The sequence below is a fragment of the Helianthus annuus genome, chromosome 16 (genome assembly GCF_002127325.2).
Source record: "Helianthus annuus cultivar XRQ/B chromosome 16, HanXRQr2.0-SUNRISE, whole genome shotgun sequence".
NCBI lineage: Eukaryota > Viridiplantae > Streptophyta > Magnoliopsida > Asterales > Asteraceae > Helianthus > Helianthus annuus.
The window spans coordinates 163,265,713-163,288,825 of NC_035448.2; positions in this window are offsets into that span (position 1 = coordinate 163,265,713).

Consider the following 23,113-nt stretch of genomic DNA (forward strand, 5'->3'; position numbering starts at 1 on the left):
CCCGATTGACTCCTGGTCAAAATTCCAGCATTTACAGGACCAATCACATTCTCTATTGGGTGATTGCGTTGTACACTTGTAGGTATTGCCAAATCAGGCACGATCTCCTCTTCAGTGGTGGTGTTGCTAGACTCCCCCTCATTAGGTGCTGCTGTACTATGAGCTAAAGGAGTGGTGACAATGCAATCCTCAGGAATTGGTTCAGGAAACAGTACATTGTCAGAACTGCTTGATGCAGAACCACCAGTTGGGGCACCTTCAGGGGATCGATTGAACGTCGGCGGAGGCGTAGGATGCTGCATAAACGACATTCCCGGTGGATCAATGGTATGATGCCTCACGCTTTCTTGCATCTGTTCTTCGTCTTCAGTGTCTTCAAATGACAATGGTTGTTTGGGAATAGACGGACCTGCACCTGAGAAATCACTTGACAAAGTGTTAAATGATTTAAACAATTCAGAATAATCGTATAACCAATCTGGACCGACTCTAGCATCCGTAGCATTCTCTTCAAGCCACTCTATGTTGCACGACTCGACGACCTTTTTAGTTACTTTGTTGTATACTCTATAAGCAGAGCCCTTAGCATATCCAACAAAGAAACATTCGTCCCCTTTGACTTCAAACTTTCCGTTGGAGTCCATGAGTAATAATACACATGGACAACCAAAGATACGAAAGTGTGAAACCGAAGGTTTACGTCCCTCCAGAATCTCATAAGGCGTTTTCATATGACGTTTGTTTACTAAAGCGTGATTCTGGATGTAACAAGCCGTGCTAACAGCCTCAGCCCAAAAGAAGCTAGGAAGCTTCGAATCAGCCAGCATAGTTCGCGCAGCCTCGATGAGAGTACGATTCCTTCTTTCAGCAACTCCATTTTGTTGAGGAGTTCGTGGCGCACTGTACTGACGATCAATTCCCTTATCAATGCAGAATGTATCCAAAGTAATGTTCTTGAATTATGTCCCATTGTCTGATCGAATGACCTTCACCTTAGCACTCGCTTGATTTTCAGCCAAAGTGATGAATTGTTTCACCAATACAGCAGTTTCATTTTTATGACTGAGAAAGTACACCCAGGTGTAGCGAGAGTAATCATCGACGATTACCAGACAATAAGCTTTCTTCCCAATACTTAGCACATTCACTGGGCCAAAAAGATCCATGTGAAGTAGCTCGAGTACAGCTTTTGTCGAAGGTGCTGGTTTAGTCTTATGGGGTTTTCGATGAGCTTTCCCTTTCGCACAAGCAACACATTTCTCCACCAACATGAAGTCCTTGATTGGAAGATCACGTACCAGTTGACCTTTAGCTAGACGGTTCAAGTTTTTCATGTTCACATGCCCAAGACGACGATGCCACAGCAGACCATCATGCTCCGAAATCTTTGAAAATAGACAAGTGATCTCTTCACACGGTTTCTTGTTCATATCAATAACGTATGCATTTCCCTTTCTCTCAGCTGTCATCAAGAACCAATCTTCTGGAATAACAATCCCAGGTTTAAGAACATGACACCCCTTCTTTGTGAAATGAACTGAATTCCCTCGATCACAAATCTGAGAAATGCTCAACAGATTGTGTTTCAGTTCTGGAACATAATTAACATTTTCGAAGCTTAAGACGCCGTTTTGAACAGTTCCTTTTAATGTGATTCTGCCTGACTCTCCTCCCGCAAATGAGACATATCCACCATTAAACTCTTTGACATTCACCAGTTGGGATAAGTCTCCTGTCATGTGCCTGGAACAGCCACTATCCATGTACCAGAGGCGCACGGTAGTCCTCCACAGCTGTTCCTGCACGATTAGCGCGATTAGTTAGATTTAGGAACCCAGCCCATAGTGGATCTGGGTTTTCCTTGTGCATCAATATAGGTCACTCTCTGCCACACTAAATTATCTTTATTCAGAAATTTCGAAGCATCTCTAGTGGCGAAATCTTTATAATATGATTTCATTGAATTGGATTGCATGCCATTAGCTTTAGGTTTCCAAAACTGTCTTGACCAATTGGAATTGTAATTACCAAAAGCATTACATCGATGGTGCTGAAAATTGGTTTGTCTATTTTGATTTTGATTATAGCGTTTGGCTGCATTCCAATCCTGATCAGAAGGTTTGGTCTTGTGATAGTTGTTCTTCATTGTCTTAGTCCTTGCAGACATCATGGACTCCGAACAGTGATATCGGTTAGACATAACCTTCTGATTTTGCCCTGATGTTTTCTTGTACAATACCCTTGGGAGTTGACCACAATTTCTGGCAATGTGACCAGCAATGCCACAGTTAAAACATGTTTGACGCTTGACATGGTGCCTATTTTGAAAATTTTTACTCTGTTTGCTTGATTTCGAGTGATTTGATGTTTTGGTTTTCTGAACATGTTTGACTTGTGATTTTTCTGAGGCTTTAGATGATTTGATTTGTGGTGGTTTTGATGAATTTTCTTCTAATGATATCTCACTTAGATCAGCATCTTTTTCATTTTTACTTAATTTTGATTCAGAATTTGAACATGTACGAGTTTCATCCAAATGCGTTTTATCAAGGCATTTATCATGTGAAACTAGTTCAGGTTCACTTCCTGAACAAGAGGAAGTCTCATCAATATGCTTTTTCTCAATGCATTTGTCATATGAAACTGATTCAGGTTCATTTTCTGAACATGAAGATGTTTCATCAATATGCATTTCCTCAGAGCATTTATCATGTGACGCTGATTCAGGTTCACTGTTTACAGCAGTTTCAGGTTCTTTTTCTGACACAGTTTCAGATTCACTGTTTACTACAGTTTCCAATGGGGTCCCACTAGATTCAACATTAGGGACACCCACTGAGACAGATTCTTCAGAAGAATCAGGACACTCTTGATTTTCTTTAGAAGTCGTTTCAGTGGTTTCACTGAATGCATCCTGAGGGACCTCACCTGTAACATTTTCACAAGCTGAAACATTAGAAATATTAGTATCACACACATTAGTTGAAAAGCAATCATCACCACACTTATTGTTCAAGTTATCAACACAAACATTATCAATTTTGCCCAAAACAACAGGCTCACAAGACGAAACGTAAGCTGAAAACGACGCAAACAAAGAACGACTAAAAGCAATGTCTGACTCAGTTGGTTCAGAATAAGGTTCAAAATAGGGTTCAGAAACATTTGAAATAATAACCGGTTCACTCCCATGAACATCATCACACTTTACTTCAGAGCTATCATCTGCACACGACGATGAAACATTAGGATCAATTGTGCCTTTGTGAACAAAATTCAATGGAGTAGACTTTTGTAGCTCAACATGTCTGTCATGAACAGACGATTTGTGGTTTTTCGAACCATACGTCATTTTACTCTCATTTATCATCTCCTCCTCGGTCATTGGTAGATAAGTATAATTATCATTGTACGGAGGAGGAGTCTGAGTGTAACCCAAGCCACGCCCTTTCTTTTCTTTAAAAGCGATTTGTTGATCACAAAGATTTTTAACTAATTTACTGGAAGAATCAAACTTCTTGATATTAAGTTCATTAATTTGATATCTGTTTCTAATATCTTCCCGTTCCTTTGTTAAAATGCACACCTTTTCTTGAGCTTCTAGGAAATGGGCTGTTTTTACACTCACATCATCCTTTAGTTTGATGATGTCCTTTCGCTGAGCCTCAATTTTTTCTTTATACAGTTTCTCATTTTTAGACAAAGTAAAGTTCTTATTTTTTATGTCATTATAATCTTGAATGAGCTCAGCGTTGTGTATTCTGTAAGCCTCAACCCTTTCCCTACACTCAGGAGTACAGAAAACGGAAATTACCTCTTCTTTGGTGAGACCTTTAACAGGAGCTGAAAGAATTTGAGTCATGAACGCAAAGTCATCAGCTGCAGTCTCTTCTTCAGGCTTTGGGCTTTGATCACTTGAAGTCATGAATGCAATGTTGGTTGCAGCAGTTTGATTCTCTGGAGCTGATATGTTCAGACGTTCAATTTCTGAAGTCCAATCAAAATTGATGTTAGGCTGAACCACCAGTGCTTGCGCCAATCCTTGCGGCTGAGGGCTTCCAGCAGCAGCAGCATCTGCTACACCAGTAGTGGTCACAAGCGCTCTTTCTCGATTAGGAGTTGCAGGCAGAGCAGGGGTTTGTTCTCTGTTTATCAGTGGCTTTGGGCAGTTTCGAGCATAATGCCCTTCTTCATGACAGTTGTAGCAACGTAAGTTAAAAGGCACCTTAGCAGCTCCATTCCAGGCATTTCCCCACCTGTTTTTGCCTGTTCTTTTCACAAACTTTTGAGCTCGAAAGGCTGCCATCGCCATTTGCCAGGTGATGTCCATCTCTTCAACATCATCTGGATGAACCTGTGTCAGATCATCGGGACTCCACTTTGGAGGATCAAGTTTTCCTGCAACGAAAGCATTCAAACAGTTTATCACTGAAGCTGCGATATCCAAGTTTTCCTTTGATTGTTTAACAAAGAAGGCTATCATTTCGTTGTTTGCAGCGGAGGCAGAAGCAGCAGTAGAGATATTTCCAGCATTTGGAATGGAAGCAGGAGCAGCAGGAGAGACCACTTGATTAGAAGATCCAGAGCAGTAAGCATTTGCTGAAGTTGGAGCAGCAGATGTGTTGCGAAACATTTGAAACCCTCCTTGAGACAACAAAGCTGTGTTGTTGTTGTTAGATGAAGAGGGAGCGATGGAGTAACCAGCAGCTAGCAAACTGTTCTTGTAGTTTGTTTCTCTTTGCTTATCATCTAATTCACATGCTTTAATATGAGAGATCATCTCTGACAGAGTGCATCTTGCGAGGTCTTTAGTTTTCTTGATCATGGCAACATGATGATCCCAACTCTTTGGCAATGCATTAAGAAGTTGTCGGTTTGTGGATGCATTGGTTGTATGAATTTCTTCCATTTGCATTTGGGTTACCAGCTTCACAAATCTCTGAATCTGATTGTCTACCGTTTCACCATAAATGTGGTTGAAATTGTTGAAATTTTGTTGCAGCAAATTTCTTCGACTTTCTTTCATATCTTCATTTCCTTCATACACTTCGACCAGAGAATCCCACAGCTCTTTAGCAGATTTGCAGGTGCGAAATCCAATAGCAACATCAGGACCCAAACCCATGGTCAAGTAAGAAAGAGCTCGATCATCTTCTTCAACAATAAGCAAATCATCTTCGGTATATTGATCTCTAGGTTTCTTTACCTTAACACCTGGTTCAGTGGAGCTTTCCATCATAATCTCCCTTGGACCTCTCAAAATGCTTCGCCACAGTTTGTAATCTTTGACCTTCAAGTGTTGTTCAAAGCGCCACTTCCACTCGGGAAAATCATTTGCATCAGTTAACCTAGGAATGCGTGTTGTGGTTCCAAGCTTTGAATCCAATTCTTGTTGTTGATTAAGGGCAGTCAATTCACTGTTATTTGTCGACATGTTTAATTAATCAGTTAATTAATTAATTAAATTTAAGTCCAAATAGTCAACAGTTCAACAGTCCGTGATCAGTGTCGTTGCGAGTCGTAATTATGTGGTTGCGAGTGGAGACTGACTGATGATTGCGAGTCGTAACTAAAACAGGATGAGCCGAAACTATGGTTGCGAGTCGTAACTAAACAGGATGAGCCGAAACAACGGTTGCGAGTCGAAACCAAACAAGATGAGCCGAAACTGTGGTTGCGAGTCGAAACCAAACAAGATGAGCCGAAACTGTGGTTGCGAGTCGAAACCAAACGAGATGAGCCGAAACTGTGATGGTTGCGAGTCGAAACCTGCAAAAAAAATAAGAGATAAGATCTGTTGACTCGCAATCCCTATTTTTCAGCACTTCCAAAAATTCAAAGATATTGTAATCTTTGAATTTGTTGAACACCAACTTTCCATAAAATCAGCAAACACCCTTTTCTGAAATCAACAAACCAAAATCAGCAAATTTCTTAATGATTCGATCAAGAACAGACTAAGTATTTCAATGGTTCTCACTGCAAAAACAAGCAACAAAACTGGATCAGTAGCACAACCAGTTCTTGAATCTGAATGATATCAAAACCGAGCCCTTGAATGGCTTCAATGGCTCTGATACCAATTGTAAAAACCCGTTTAGGATCTCTCAATGATATCAAACTTTAACTTGTGAAAGTGCGGAAAACAATCACAAGTCGATTCAAGAACGTACACTAATAATCAATATAAAGACAATAAGCAAAACACAAACCGAAATCTTGCATTCAATGACTAGCAAAGACTGATACAAAACTTCAACAGGAACTCGGTTCCTTGTCTCTTGTGTCGCAACCTCAACTCACCAAAACAATAACTGATCAACAACCTCAACCCTAAGGTTGAGGTTTGTTTAAATACTAAAACATCTAGACCAAGCCTAGGCCCAATTGCGACACATCTAACACTAACCCAAACCACATAATTTCGGCCCATACATGTACATTAACAAAAGACATAAACAACCCTTAAACTATACTAACCTACATGAATAAACCTTCAGGTTCCAACAGAAACACATAGTAGGAGGGTATGAAATAGGAATCTGGGTGCAGGAGGAAAATAACCTTTTTCTAAGGTTAGTTTCTTCATCATTGTGGCTTCATACCCTCTTTCAATGAAGTCAATGTGCAACTCGTTTTTAGTGAAGGAAGTTTTACCTGCTTGGTCATCGAGTTGAAAGACTTCGGAGATGGATTGTGGTGTAATTTGGACAGTTTTACCCTTTATGGAAGATTTAATGGCGGTTGCAATGTCTCCTTGTTGTTCAAGGGTTGCATTCTTCCAAAACTCCCTTTGGGTCGCCAAATAGATTGGTGCATCGGCGGTGAGCAAAGTTTTGTACTTTGATTTTGCCATGATGGTAATAATGGAATCGAAAACATCGGTGGATCCTGGTTTTGTGAGAAGACCCAGGAGATTGTGAGATTTTTTGAATGGAATTTCAGTGGAGATTGCCTTTTTAGAGGCTGTTTTCGATGATTTTGATGTGGGTTTTGCAGATGACTTCGATTTTGTCATTTTTGAAACGAATGATCGAAGGAATTTGTGAGAGATGAGAAGAAAAACTGCTTTGAGAAGAGAATTTTTAAGAATTCAATTCGACAGTAAAACCCTGTTTTGGTGGTGAGTGGGGAATTTTATAGAAAAGAGAATGAATGCTGACGTGACAGCCGTTACAAAAGGTCTGACTGCTATGTACTGCCCACGTGACAACCACTGGTGAAAATGAAGGACAGTACTTTTGATGAAAGCAACTGATGAAAGCAGTGGAAAGGGGGCAGTGGATGATTTTCACTATCAGTGGATAGCATATCAGTGGATAAGACACTGCTTTTGAACAACAGAGGTTATCAAGAAATGAGAGAACAGAGGTTGCCTTTCAGCAGTGGGCAGGCTTTTTGAAGTAGAGCAGACTTTTGAACAATCAGTGGTTATGGCAGACTTTTAAGGATTTTAATGAAATTTTCATTTTTAGCTATTTTTAAGGATGGATTTTTGATTTTCTGAAAACATTTTGTTGCTTTTATTCATAGAAAAACAAGATGTTGCTTGTTATTCCATGTTTAGCATCCCAATCCTAGAGACCAAGCTTTCAAAAGTGGCTGTATCAAGTGCTTTTGTGAGCACATCTGCCATCTAGTCTTTAGTTGGGACATGATGCAGAGAAATCAAACCTTTTTTCATAGCAATCCCTCACAAAGTGATGTCTGATGTCAATGTGCTTTGTGGTAGAGTGGGAAACTGGATTTTTTATGATATTTTCTGCTGCCTGGCTGTCCAACATGAGTGGTGTCTTTAAGGCAGTGATACCAAAATCCAGCAACTGATTTTGAAGCCACATGAGTTGGGCTGTACAGCTTGCAGCAGCAATGTATTCAGCCTCAGCAGTGGATGTAGAAACTGCTGCTTGCTTTTTGCTTTGCCAAGAGACTAAGCAATCACCTAGAAACTGGCACCCTCCTGAAATGGACTTCCTTGTGGTATGACATCCAGTAACGTCACTGTCTGAAAAACCTGAAAGCTTGATATTCCCATTAGCTGGATACCAGATACCAAGTGTGGGAGCACCTTTTATGTATCTGAGAATCCTTTTTACAGCAATGAGATTTGATTTTCTGGGAGCTGATTGACTTCTTGCACAGACACATGTTGCAAACATGATGTCTGGTCTAGATGCAGTTAGGTACAATAAAGACCCAATCATGCTTCTATAAAGTGTTTGGTCAATCAGCTCATCCTTTTCATCAGACATGACCAACTTATTTGTCGCCATGGGTGTGCTGCATGGTTTACAATCATTCATATCAAATTTAGTTAAAAGTTCTTTAGCATATTTGCTTTGATGAATGAAGGTTCCATTTTGCAATTGCTATACTTGGAGACCAAGAAAGCATTGCAGCTCACCCATTGCACTCATTTCAAACTCAGCTGTCATGAGTTCTCTATAGGGCTGTGCAACGGTTCAGAACCGCACCGAACCGAACCAAACCGGAACCGAACCGGAACCGTTAATTGCTAAATTTAAGAACCGAAACCGAACCGTATTATAACGGTTCCGGTTCGGTTCCGAATTGGTTAAGCGGTTCTCGTGTAAACGGTTCTCGCGGGAACCAGTTGTCAGTTAAATCCTAAAATTAACAATTCAATTGAAACGAATCAAACCATTTAAAACATTAACTAAGAGTTGCAACATTCAAAGTTCAAATCAACCAAAATAAAAGTAGCAAAGTAACAATAAAAAATTTCAAGCCATAAACAATCTCTAAATAAAACTATTACAACCATCGTGTTGACAATTAAAACAAGCGATACACTATCTATATACACATTTACAATTCGATCAACATTGATTTGATTATTTTTGTTCAATTTTTATTTTCACATACAGAAAACTATATGTATCAGAAAGCAAACATCTAGAAAGAAAATATATGCAATCATAAAAAAAGGTCATGTAGAATAGCGTATCTGTATTTGCAGGGTGTTGATGGAGATGACCTTGTATGATAGCAATTAGGGATAGGGTTAAGAGATGGAGAAGAATTAGAAGATGAAAGATGAAATCGTGGAATGAATATAAGAACAGGGAATAAGAATTAGGATGGTCGTATGATGCTGAAAAACCTATTAATAAAATAGGGTTTTAAATATTTATAATCCCAACTGGTTCTAGCGGTTCTTTAACCGGAACCGAAACGGGAACCGTTTTTACCCAAATCTAAGAACCGAAACCGGACCCTATATCCAAAAATACGGTTTGGATCTAGCGGTTCCGTTTCGGTTCCCCGGTTCTAACGGTTCTGAACCGTATACTGCTCAGCCCTAGTTCTCTAAACTCTTCACACATTTTGGTACATGTGCTTCCAAAAATAATGTCATCCACATAAATTTGGACAATATTAAATCTTTCCCTCTCCATTTAAGAAACAGTGTTTTATCAATGGTACCTCTTTTGAAACCATTTGAGAGTAGAAAGTTGGAAAGAGTTTCATACCAGGCCCTTGGTGCTTGTTTCAGGCCGTACAAGGCTTTGTTTAGCCTGTAGACATGATCAGGATAAAATGGATCCTCAAAGCCTAGAGGTTGACATACATACACCTCTTCTTGCAATGTACCATAGAGGAAAGCACTTTTGATATCCATCTGAAACACCTTCATGTTGTGGTTGACAGCAAAGGCCAGGAACAGTCTGATAGCTTCCAATCTTGCAACAGGGGCGAATGTTTCATCATAATCTGAGACACCTGTGTCACCGCGACCATCAAACAAAAACCAAGCCGATGAGATATTGTATTTCATACTTGGGATCTTGTATAAATATGTGTATCTTTTGCACATATCAATTCTTGTTCAATTTCAAACTTTATGTCGCTTTCTGGAGAATTATACGCAAACTGGTGCGTAAATGTACTCAGTTTAAATGCGACAAATACTCCGGAACATCAACATATACTTAACATACCTTAAATAACCTTCACATAACTTAGAAATAAGTTTTGAAGGCTTTGGTATGGCAAAAACAAGTTAATTCGCTTACAGGGACTAAACTTGACAAACTGCGAAAGTATGCCAATTTGAACTGTAACGAACATTCCGGAACATGTCCATAAGTTAAACATACCATAAATATCCTTTACATAGCTTAGAAATAGGCTTTGAAGGGTTTGGTATGCTAAAACAAACTTTTGGATCATCCAGGGACTAAAAGTGTCAAAAAGTGCATAAGTTTGCACTTTCGCGCATAACTTACGTTCTGAATACATCCGGACATCCAAAAATTTATGTAAGCATCCTTATATTATGCCTTAGTGTTTGGCATGAGAAAAATCCATTCGTCGCGTCATATGGATCTTTTTTTCGCGCTTATGCGCATTCCGTCGTAATTAACCGAACATCGCATTCGTACGGCCAAACGAACCAACACCCGACATATTTTCGAGCATGTTTCATGTCCACAATGTTTAGGCATCATTTTAGGGCCTTAAAGTTGGCTTTACGGGCCTTAGAAGTGTCGGAAATGGCTTAAATACGCAACAGGGACCAAAACTGCCATTTCTGAAAGTATGTGCAGATCAGACAGGCCCAGGCGGCCCGCCTGAGTTTTGTCTAATCCTGATGCGGGCTGCATGGCCCCTTCAGTAACAGAAACTTTGTTTTCTTGTTAAACTTGGCCTTTCAAACACCCCAAAGGGCAATGCCCTTTCACAATCTCAGGAGCTAAGGGTCACATTAAGCCACCACAACATCTTGACAAGTGTACGACTTGGATCGTGGCACGATATTCAAGAAACGATCCTAACGGCTTTACTTTTCCTATAAATACCCCCCCTTTTTTGGTTAAAACCCACAAAAATCTGATCAAAAGCTCTAAGTTGGAACCTTTGTTTCATACCTGAGCCATTTTGATCTAGATTAGCATTCAGGGACCCTTCGTAAGTGTTCTTTCGTTCTTCTATTCGCTTTTCGAGTCCGAAAGTCAAAATTTTGTTTGACTTTCTGTGTGACCAGCCTATGGTCAACACGAAGTTCATGGAACTTCATAACGTGAGCGTGATCACGATGGTTATAGTCCGTAGTGACTATGCCTACTGATTACCACGTTATCTAGGCTAAGTGACGAGTCGTAGTTTCGGCCAAAATGCACATTCTTGTGTATTTTGTAACCAAACTACTCGTGAGCATCAAAGCCGTTTGTTTTGATGCCAAACCTGTTTTCTAAACTTAGTTAAGCATGTTCTACCATGCTTAGCTCGTCACTTTTAGTTTAGTGCTTATATAGGGTCGTAAGGTAAGCGATCTAAACAATCGCTTATACTTTCGAACCCGACCCATTTGGTCGATCATTAGGATCCGACCAAACACATTAGGTGACCATAGCTGTAACCTTCCGAGGTTATACCTTGTGGTCACGATGTTAGGCGTTCCAAACGCGTTCTACGCGAACGACGCGTTAAGGTAGCATAAGCTACCTAAACGGGTCGTAATGGGTCGTAAGCACTTAGGTTAGGTTTCATTTTAGTATGTAGGCCTTGTTAAACCATATTACACGAGTCTCCATACTCGTTTGGTTTACGAACCCGCATACTATCCGATCCTCCGATTTAGATCCGGTATATTAACGTAGTTACCTATATTAGGTGCCGTTTGATATTCCGTGATCTCTAGCATTATTTGGTTATTATACAAGAACTACAAAGCAATCTCAGGTGAGTACATTGAACCCCATCTTTCACTGTTTACCAAACTGTTTTGGGGTGAAACACATGTGCCTACTTGTTACTTTCATGCTTTCCGGTTTTCACATCATATACTTGCTATGTTCGATAGTACATATATAGTACATGATTTCATTGTGTTTATGCTATGTATGTCCATTGTGTGCATACTTAGCACATCACTTTACAATACATTTCATGCTATGTATGCCCATTGTGTGCGTACTTAGTACATTGTTTTACATACATTTCATGCTATGTATGCCCATTGTGTGCGTACTTAGTACATTGCTTTACATTACATGCTATGTATGCCCATTGTGTACGTACTTAGTACATTGCCTTACATTACATGCTATGTATGCCCATTGTGTGCGTACTTAGTACATTGCTTTACATTACATGCTATGTATGCCCATTGTGTGCGTACTTAGTACATTGCTTTACATTACATGCTATGTATGCCCATTGTGTGCGTACTTAGTACATTGTTTTACATTGCATTTCTGTTGCATATGCTCATCCAGCATATGAACACATTATACTACATTTTGAACCGTTGTAACCATTTGGCTATGTGAACCGTCTTAACCCTTCGATTATATGAACCGTTTGTAACCATTGAACCGTGTAAACCAGTTGTATCCGTTGACATGATTTACATTTGACAATAGACATTTGACTATACATAAACATTTCCACAATTGTTAAACATTTCATCTTGATGGTTTGGTTTGAGTAAGTGATTAAGTAACGAGGCGTGTGTAATATGATACAAGCATGGTGGATACGCCGCTGGTACTTCCTATATATAAGTGTTTGTATGGTATTACATATCGTAGCGTTATTTGAATCATTTCAATTTGAGACATATGACATTTTATACAAATAACACACTTTGACATTGTTTTACAAACGACTTATCTTATACAAACTCATTTTACATGGTTATCCGTTTAACCATACAGTGTTCTCTTATTTATACATATCATCTGATCTTATCGTTTTTCAAATGATTTACAAGACAAAGCAAATTACAAGGTTCATGACTAAACATTTTTTCAAACATAAGTCATGAATTCCGTTTTCACAAAACCAATGTATCTCACAAGCATTTTTATGCTGACGTACCTATTTTCACATGTGTTTTTCAGGAGATGATGCATAGGACTTATCAAGACATACTTAGGCGGACCTGTGCCTTAGTGACTTAAAACGAGACAAGAACTAGTTAAATTATGTTATGTACTCTTTGGTTCTTGTATAAAACAATGTAAACTTTCATGTTTGATTAATAAAACGAAACTTCAATTGCCATGGATTTGAAACAATTGATTCTGTTACAACACTCCCCGACGTTTCCGCCACGTTTTGTATGTTCTACGTGGTCGGGGTGTGACATAATCAATCCCCTCTCCTGTCTGTAACGTTGAACCACAAGCCTGGCTTTGTTCTTGACAACAATGCCCCTTTCATCTGTTTTGTTCTTAAAGACCCACTTTGTGCCAATGGGACTAACCTCTTTTGGCAGTGGTATAAGCTCCCATACTTGTTGTCTTTTAAACTGTTGGAGCTCCTCTTGCATGGCTTCTACCAAGCTGTTGTCTTTTAGTGCCTCTTGGTACTTGACTGGCTGATGGAGTGATAGAAAACCAGCAAAAAGACAAATGTTTTGGGTTTGGCTTCTTGTGAGCACCCCTTCATTTATGTTGCCAATGATTTGATCAGGTGGATGAGATCTCAAGAAGATTAAGTCTCCTTGGTATGTTATGATGGCATTTGTTGGTGAAGGCTGCAAATGTGTATCATCTGAGCTAACCACTGCTGGTGACTTTGATGACCCAGTAGTGGCTTCAAAAGGTGGTGGAATGGGTGGTAATGAAGTGGACCAATGCTGACTTTTATCCACTGTTTGAGGACTTTTGTCAGCAGTGTTTGAGGATGTGGAAGCAGTGGTAGAAGGGCTACTTTGGTCAACAACTGTTGAGGCAGCAGTGGTTGAGCTTTGACAGCTGTTTTGAACAACTGATGCTTTTCCATTTGTGGCAGACCTTTGAGGGATGATGATTTCATACCCATAGTCTGGTGTTGTATCCTCTGTTGGACCTGCACTGTTAGTCTTGACAGCAGTATTTTCAAAAGTAAACTTTTCAAGATCAAACAGATCAGCAGGATTTGCTAGGATTTTCATTGAGGAAAGTTCATTGAACTTTACATTCAAAGTTTCCTCCACTGCCTTGGTCCGTGTATTGAATACTTTGTAGGCCTTGGCATTGGCTGAGTATCCCAGATGATAACCACAATCAATTTTGGCTGCAAATTTTGAAATGGAATCTTTTAAGTTCAAAATAAAGCATGGGCAACCAAACACCTTGAAGTATGAGATCAGTGGTTTGATTTTATACAGAATTTCATAGGCAGTCTTTTTGTGCCTGGGGTTTATTAAAACTCTGTTCTGGACATAGCAAGCAGTGTTTACTGCCTCTGCCCAGAAAGTTAATGGCAAACCTGAATCTACAAGCATGGTTCTTGCAGCCTCAATTAAAGTTCTGTTCTTTCTCTCAACAACCCCATTTTGCTCTGGTGTTCTAGGGATGCTGTACTGCCTTACAATCCCTTTCTTCACACAGAAGGCATCCAACTCCTTATTTTTAAATTTTGTGCCATTGTCACCCCTGAAGCTTTTTACTGGAAGGTCAAATTGCTTTTCAACCTGTATCACAAAGTCTTGCAAAATGCCTGCAGTTTCATCTTTAGAGTGCAAAAAGAAAGTCCATGTAAACCTAGAAAAGTCATCAACAATAACCAAACAATATCTTTTCTTTTTGAGGCTCATGACTTGAACTGGGCCAAACAAATCCATGTGTAGCATTTGCAAACACTAGGTTGTTTTGGACTCTTCAATGGACTTATAAGAACTTTTATGTTGTTTTCCTTTTAAACAGGAAATGCAATGTTCAGAACATGAAAATAATTTTTGTGGTAGGCCTCTCACCAAACCATTTTTTGAGATTTCACTGATTGTCTTAAGATTTGTATGCCCCAACCTTCTGTGCCAAAGTTCTGTCTATTTGTTAGAGGCAGCTGAGAACAGACAGGCATCTGCTCTAGGACACTCTTTTGACATATCAACAACATAAACATTGCCACTTCTTTGAGCAACAAGTTTAGTGTGACCAGTTTTGATTATTGCTTCAATCTTTTTGACCATTTCTGGTCCAACAATCCTACAACAATCTTTTGTGAAGAATGACCCAAACCCTTTGTCACTCATTGGTGATACACTCAGAAGGTTGAATTTCAGATTGTCTATTAGATTGACATTTTCAAATTTTACATTTCCAGATTGTACTGTCCCAGACCCTAGAACTTTCCCTTTACTATTATTCCCAAAGGATATATCACCCCCTCCATGGATTTTAAAGTCTTTGAGGAGGGCTTTACATCCTGTCATGTGCCTGGAGCCTCCACTATCTACATACCAAAGACTATCAAAGCATGCAGAAGCTCCCTGCACATGAAGTAAAAGGATTAGTTTATTAAGGGCTCCAAAGCCAACAGGGCTTTGGATGGGGATTCAGCAGTGTCTGGTATGGATGCAGAGTGATGGACAGTGGTTAGGTCAGGGGTTTGGACAGTTTTAGTACTGTTTCTTGCTAACCACTGTTGAGGGTCTTGACCAATCACCTGCTGATAACCAAAAGGATGCCTATTCACTTTAGGTTTAGAGGGCCTTTTGTAGGTCTCATAAACGTGTGGAATCCTTTGGTAAGACTGTTTTTCCTTGCCTTTTCTGAACTCATTGGCTGGAGGTGCATCAGTAACCTGAACATCTCTTTTGACAGATGTTTGGGGTTCAGCTGTTTTGTGACAGCTGTTTGAACAAGTTATCAATTTTTTCTTTCTTCTTTCTCTTTTCAGACTCCTTTGTAGCAGAGGCTTTAACCACTGCTGGGATGTCCTTGAGAGGTATAACTTTAGCTTTTGGAGCTTTAACACCATCAGTTGATGTAAAGTCCATTGGCTTGAAATTTTCAAGAATATCACACTCATCAGACCATTTTGGTTTAAATTGATAATTTTCAATCTCCTCAAAAGCAGAGGGGCCCATGTGTCTGTCAAGTGTGATTTTGTTACCAAGTTTGTCAGTGATTTTCACTTCTTGGCCATTCTTGTTTGTGGGGATGAACTCAGCAGTTACATCAGTAATTGAAACAGATATTCCAAAAGCAGTGTTTTCATCATCATGTTTTCTATAACCAACCCCAAATTTCACATTGCTTTTTATCTGTTTCTCAAGCATAACCTCATACCCTTTGCATGATTCCACCCATCTCTCACATGTGATCTGGGTGGATTCTAACTCCTTTTTGCAAACTTGGTATTTTTCTACCAAGGTTTGGAGTTGGGTTTTGGTTATGCTTTGCTCTTCTTTCATGCTGCTAATCTCTTTCTCTTTTTCAGCCAATTTGTTTTTAAGTTCTTTTAGAGATCTTTCAAATTTGACTTCATCAGATAAGATTTTATCACGAAGGTTTTCATTCACCTCTTTGATGTTAGCAAAAGCAATAATGAAATTGTCAGAACACAGTTTTTCAAGAACTTGAGGTGATACCTTGGCAGCAGCCATCATTGCACAATCACATTGAGGATTTTCCTCATCTTTAGCTCTCTCTTCTTTCTCACCCGCCTTTTCTTCTTTGTTCTCTTCTGACCATGGATCTGTCAGTGGTTCAATCAGGGTGCCTGAACTTTCTCCAAACAGTACTTCATTAGCCACAGTAGTAACCACTGCTTCAATCACCTCATCCATTGTTTCAGAAACCAGCTGTTCCTCTTCAGATTCAACACCCTCCTGTATTGACTCTAATGCCATCAAACAAAATTCATCATGAGAAGAAACATTGGAGGCATAGAGTGCAAAGTTTTCATCACTAAGGTCTTCAGGCATATTGCTCCAGTCAACAAACCCTTGAGTGAAAAAGCTTTGTTGATCTGGTTGTACTGCTGCTGGAGCAGTGGTTTGAGGTGCAGGTTGCACTTATGCCTGAGGGACAGGGGTTTGAACATATTGGATCTGTGGAGCAGCTGTTTGGACATAATGCACTGGCACAGGGGCAACATCATACTGAGCAGCGTTCACTTGAGCTGCTGGGGGATATTGGGCATAGTGCACAGTGTTTTGATTTTGAGGTCTAGGGTTTGAACTAGGATGAGTGATTATGGGGCCAGCAGTTTGACTCCTACATTCCCTAGCAAAGTGTCCTAACCTATTACACTTGTAGCACTTGATTTTCGATTTATCCAACCCAACCCTTAGGTTCCCATGCAACCCTGGGAATTTTCGCCCTGTTCTTTTATAAAACTTGCTAGTTCTAACACTTAGCAAGGCCAGTTGATGCAGGATGTCCATTTCCTCTAAATCAGTGGGGTCAAAATGCTATAGATCATTGAGTTCAAAGCTTAGATTGTCTGACATCTGGTTTTCGTTTGCAGTGAATGCATAACTTGTAGAGTGAGGATCAGGGTTGTTAAAATTTGCACCAGCAGTTATGTCAATGAAGTGATCATAACCCTGATCCTTACCACTACTCCCAGATTCTTCTTGACCCAAAAGAGTAGTGTTACCGAATGTATAATCATCAACGGTTTTTCCTGACTCTTGTAACTTCCTTTTCTGGTTCAACTCCCTTTCGTAGGTCAGGAGTCGACCATGGAGTTGGGTCAAGGTCAAATCCTTGAACTCAGGTGAATTTCGGGTGACAAAAGCTATGGTGTCCCATTTTTCTGGCAGTGATCTGAGGAACCTGCTATTTTGAGTTGAGTTTGTAAAAGTGGTTTTAACAAGCCTCAGTTCACTGATGAGACAACTGAAACGCTCAAATTGTTGCGTCAGTGATTCACCTTTAACATGACAAAATGTTTCATACTGTTGGTTCAGGATTTCCCTATTGTTTTCTATGACTTCTTCGGTAACCCCAAACTGTTCCTTAAGTGCGTCCCACAATTCTTTGGCACTGTTACAGTGTAACAGTCCATCATATATTTCATTGGGCAGCGTTGAAGCTATGATGCTAAACGCTTTAGCATCTAGTTGGATCTTTTGAAAGTCGGTTTCGGTATAGTTTTCAACTGGTTTTGGAACGAACCTTTTAGTATCTTCAGCGCTTGGCACTGTAGGAACATGGGGACCAAAGACGACAGACCTCCAACAACCTGTGCTTTGTTGAGCGAGGATGCGACCCATCCTCCTCTGCCAGATGTTGTACTCATTTCTTTTTAGCATAGGTGGTTTAAAAAGCGAGCCGATGTTGTTTTTATCGTCCTGTGATTGTGATGTCATTCTTGTTGTTTTACAGATACTGAGAAATCAACTTTAATGGTGATTAATCCTTACTCTGTTTTTCAACAACGAACAAACGATCAGTATCAACTATTATGAGTTGAACTATTTACGTCAAAATGATTGTTAAATCAAATTTGACTGTCCAAGCTCTGATACCAATTGTTGGATCTGAGTTTGATTTTGATTGTATTTTATGTTTGTAAATAAGATGAAGATGGATGAGTGTGCAGCGGATATTAAAATGAACACAAACTTTGCATACAATCAAACGAGAGTAATACTTTTATCAAACATCTTTACACAATGAACCGAAAGATTGAATTTATTTCAAACACGATTACAATGATTGATGAATGATTGCAAACTCCCCCTCAGCCAGAGCTCAGTAGTTTGTTCGTGCAAAGAAGACGAATGATGCAAAGAGCTAATAGAACAGTACAAAGTACTGAACTATTTATAGGCACTTGCAAACTACTGAGCATCTTAGCTGACGTCACCATGAAAGCGACATCTAACCTCCTAACAAACTCTAACCTCTGATCTATACAGACACTGCTTGTGTTAACTACTGCTAATACATTCTATTACAAAACATACTTTAGAACAGCTGCTGCAACCTTCTACTGCTGTGAACCCAGCAGCACTTGTCCGGATCAGCAGTGCTTGACTCAAGGAAGTAGATTGAATCAGCAGGACTTTAGTCTTCCATCAGATCTTTAGTTGAGCAGCAGTTATGGGTCAGCAGTTTAGCAAGATCAGCAGATAGGAGGTCATCAGTAGTTGTAATCACTTTCAAGGGGAGAGATTTGTATATCAACATCTGCTTATTCAGGATCTACTGCTCTGATCCAGTTTTGGCTTTAATTATCTGTTCCTCTGATAGGGTTCAATCCCAACAATCTCCCCCTGGAACAGATAATGCCAAAACCCTTCATTATTTGTGGACATTTTATTGCCTCATTAACAGCTCCCTTATCTGACCTTTAAATTGTAATTCAAAGTCAAGGGCATCTGTATCTTCATCATCCCTGCTAAGTGGAAGATCAAGGAGATCCTGCAAATCTTCAAGATTCAGGCCAAGAGCTTGTTCCCTTGATATTTTCTCCACTTCTCCACCAGACCTGAGCAAAGTCAATACGCTGGTCTGTTTGTCAGTTTCCCACTTTTGTATTTTTGAGCCTGGTGGGTTTCTTGGGAGATGCTTATTTGCAGAAGTATTTGGTGAGGCTGGCCTGTTCATCACTGGCTGAGCAGTGGTAGAAGAGTTTTCCTGTTCAAGTTCTTCTTTTAACTTTCTTAACAAGCCTTCTTTTACAACAACATTTCCAGTAAGAATTTCTTGAACTGTTTCAGCTCCTAACTGGTTTTGTTTCCTTCTTTTGTAAAAGGCAGTACCAGTAGGAGCAGTGGCTTTCCTGGTGTGCAGCTTTGTTGGCCTTTTTGAAACCTCTGCTTCAGGATAGTCAGGTTTTTGAGGAATTTTGGATCTTTCTTTCTTAATTCCTCCAACCTTTTGTAGGTTGACCTGACCATATCTTCTTTCCATCTAGCAATTTGTCTTTTTGTACCAAAATCAGCAGCAACGAGTTCTTCTTTCATTCTCTTTAGTTCCAACTGTTTGTCAGGTACATTCTTTTTGAACTTTGCCTAATCAGGAGGAGTGTGAGTGACTTTCCTTTTTATCATGTCTTGAATTCTTGCTGCTTCAACTTCAAGCTCAGGAACAGTCCACTCTTTGTACATGTGTCTCTCTCCTTTGTATCTCTTGTGAAACATAATGCTTTCAATGTAGTCTTTCTTCAAAGTTTCAGCTGCTCTTTCTGAAATTTGTTGACTGACATTCTTTGCAAAACGTTCTAGGGAACTGACTTGTGTGAGCAGATATTGATAGTATCTTGAAACTTCTTTGTCAGATTTCCCTTGTATGTTTCTTTTCGAGATATCTTCTGCTTGCTTGGCCTTTATCTTCAAATATTCATCAATATTTTTGGGCCAGGGATATCCTTTGATTGAAGGCAAACTCCTTTTGGCAGGGTCATCCTCAATATAAAAAGATTTTATTTCTTCTCTAACAGCTTCTAGTTCAAGAGGAAATTGAACACCTGTAGGAGGTAAGGGTTTGTGCATTGGAACTGGTTTTGGTATATTGACAAGAGCTAAAGATTTTGAAGATGTTTGTGATGGTTTAGAGACATCATCTTTAGGAATTAGCCTTCTCCTCTTTATTTGAGGAGGGACTGATGATGTTTTGGATGGAAAGGTGGTTGTAGTGGCAGTGGTGGGTGATAGACTAACAGCTGTTGAAACAACTGGTGTTCCAACCACTGTTGTCTTTACAGCAGAAGTTATAACAATTGCTGTCTTCTGCCTTTTGACAGGAGGTGATTTTGATTTTGGTGGTGATGGTGGTAAAGCAGTGGATGTAGTGTGTGTTGAGATGGTGTGTGTTAAAGTGGGAGCAGATGTTGAAACTACTGAAGTACCAACAGCAGCTGATACAACAGGAGTTACAACAGCTGTTTTAGGTGGTGGTTTTTTAGCAGACTTTGAACGTCTGACTGGAATGGATTTGGGTAGCCTTACTTTTCTTGTAGGTTTCTTCTTTTCATCAATAAGATTTTCATCATCTCTTGACCCTGAAGTACCCTGATCCGAATAATCCACCCTGGCTTTCTTTTTGGCCTCTCTATCCCTTTTCACACATGCAAGTGCTTCTGCAAGTGCATTTGTGGTCACATCAATTTTCTTACTCCCATCTGGCAAAGGAATCTGTTTGGTCATATTTGAATTTTCTGGTGCAAGGTAGAGACCATCTGTTATTCCTTTCCTTCTCCACTCCTGAATTTTCTCCCCCTTTTTGGCATTATCTTCGGGGAGTTGATCAATGAAGAACACTGGTGGAGGAGCAGTGCCAGAGTTGTGCAGGATCTGAGTTTTGAGAGCCTTGAGATCAGCCTGAGTGTCTTTGAACCAAGACTCCATAGCATTTCTCAGCTCTTGAACATGTTTTTCATGTTGCTGATCTGCTACTTGTGCTTGATGATGGAGAAAAGGTTGAAAGAGATTCCAGAGCTCCTTTGTAGCGGGTGCCTGTTGGAGAACATGTGCTTGAGGTGGAACAGCAGTGGATTGTACCTTTTGTACCTGTAACAACTGTTGGAGCATATCTTTGAGCTCTGCAACAGAGTTATCAAGTTTTTCAACACGAGCCGTCAATTTTTGGTACTTTAAATCATCACCCAATTGAATGGGATCATCTGATTTCCCACTAACAGTGGTTTTATCAGTGGTAGAGGTAGGGAGTTTACTCCAAACATTAACCACTGATGCCCCTTTTTCTTGGTACTGGGGTCTTCTTCCTTCAACACTTGACAACCTTTTGATGTTGCCAGTAGGATAAATAAATCCACTGGTGGTTGGCAGAGGTGCTATAAAAGGAATTGCCTCCAAGGAAGTCTTATTGATGTAACCACTGTCCAACTGTAAACCAGTGGGTTCAACAGTTGTAGTGGCTGCTTCACTTGGATTACCACAAAGAGTTACTTGTAACTCAATGGGTGTAACCTCCTCAGGTTGTGTTGGTGGGTTAGCAATGAATGATACAGCAGGCTCAGTCATTTGTTGAGGCATATTCTCATTGACAGGTGATTGAGAAGGACTGAGTAATGCCTGGTTCAAATCAATTGCATCCAACAGTAGTTGTGTTTTTGGTGGAATTGTGGATGTGATGGTTGGTGTAGAAGGCGGACTTGCTCCGGGCAGTGAGCTGTGGATGATGGAAACGAGTGTATCCAGAGCATCATAATGTGGTGGCCCTTTGTGTACAACCTGTTCTTTTTGTGAAGAAGCAGGAGGAGTTATGGTTATGGGTTGAGATATTTGTACCAACTGCTGTGAGGAAGAAGCAGCAGTGGTTTCTTGTGACATTTGTGTTGTCACAGGCATTAACTCTGGTATCTCATCCTCCAGAGTTGCCGTTTTGATTGGTTTGGGGGGTTTTTGATTTTTCTTTTTGTAAAGCCTTTTGGGTTTTGTAGGTGTGGGTTTCAAAACAGTTGGTCTGCTGCTTTGATCACCTAGAGCAGTAGGCTCAGCAGCAGATACCTGAGGAGCAGTGATAGCTGCTAAATTCTGCTCAGGCACCCCTGCTTGTGTTTTGCAAGGTGCTAACATTCGTGAAAAAGTTTCAGATGTTAGGCAATTTATTACAGTTGTCTCACCTTGGTTTATTGAAGCTAAATCATCCTTACTGAATTTCTTTTCAAAATAGTAACTTAAAAACCTTGGAAATAGTAAGAATGATTTGGTTTCAACATTATTAACCAAATCTTTAAAGATTTCCCGAGAATAGTTATAATTTTCTTCTTGAAGAATTGCATATCCCAGATTTTGAATCTTTATAGGGATCTCATTAAAAGAAGTGGTTTTGTTTGAAACACATAGTAGGAGGGTATGAAATAGGAATCTGGGTGCAGGAGGAAAATAACCTTTTTCTAAGGTTAGTTTCTTCATCATTGTGGCTTCACACCCTCTTTCAATGAAGTCAATGTGCAACTCGTTTTTAGTGAAGGAAGTTTTACCTGCTTGGTCATCGAGTTGAAAGACTTCGGAGATGGATTGTGGTGTAATTTGGACAGTTTTACCCTTTATGGAAGATTTAATGGCGGTTGCAATGTCTCCTTGTTGTTCAAGGGTTGCATTCTTCCAAAACTCCCTTTGGGTCGCCAAATAGATTGGTGCATCGGCGGTGAGCAAAGTTTTGTACTTTGATTTTGCCATGATGGTAATAATGGAATCGAAAACATCGGTGGATCCTGGTTTTGTGAGAAGACCCAGGAGATTGTGAGATTTTTTGAATGGAATTTCAGTGGAGATTGCCTTTTTAGAGGCTGTTTTCGATGATTTTGATGTGGGTTTTGCAGATGACTTCGATTTTGTCATTTTTGAAACGAATGATCGAAGGAATTTGTGAGAGATGAGAAGAAAAACTGCTTTGAGAAGAGAATTTTTAAGAATTCAATTTGACAGTAAAACCCTGTTTTGGTGGTGAGT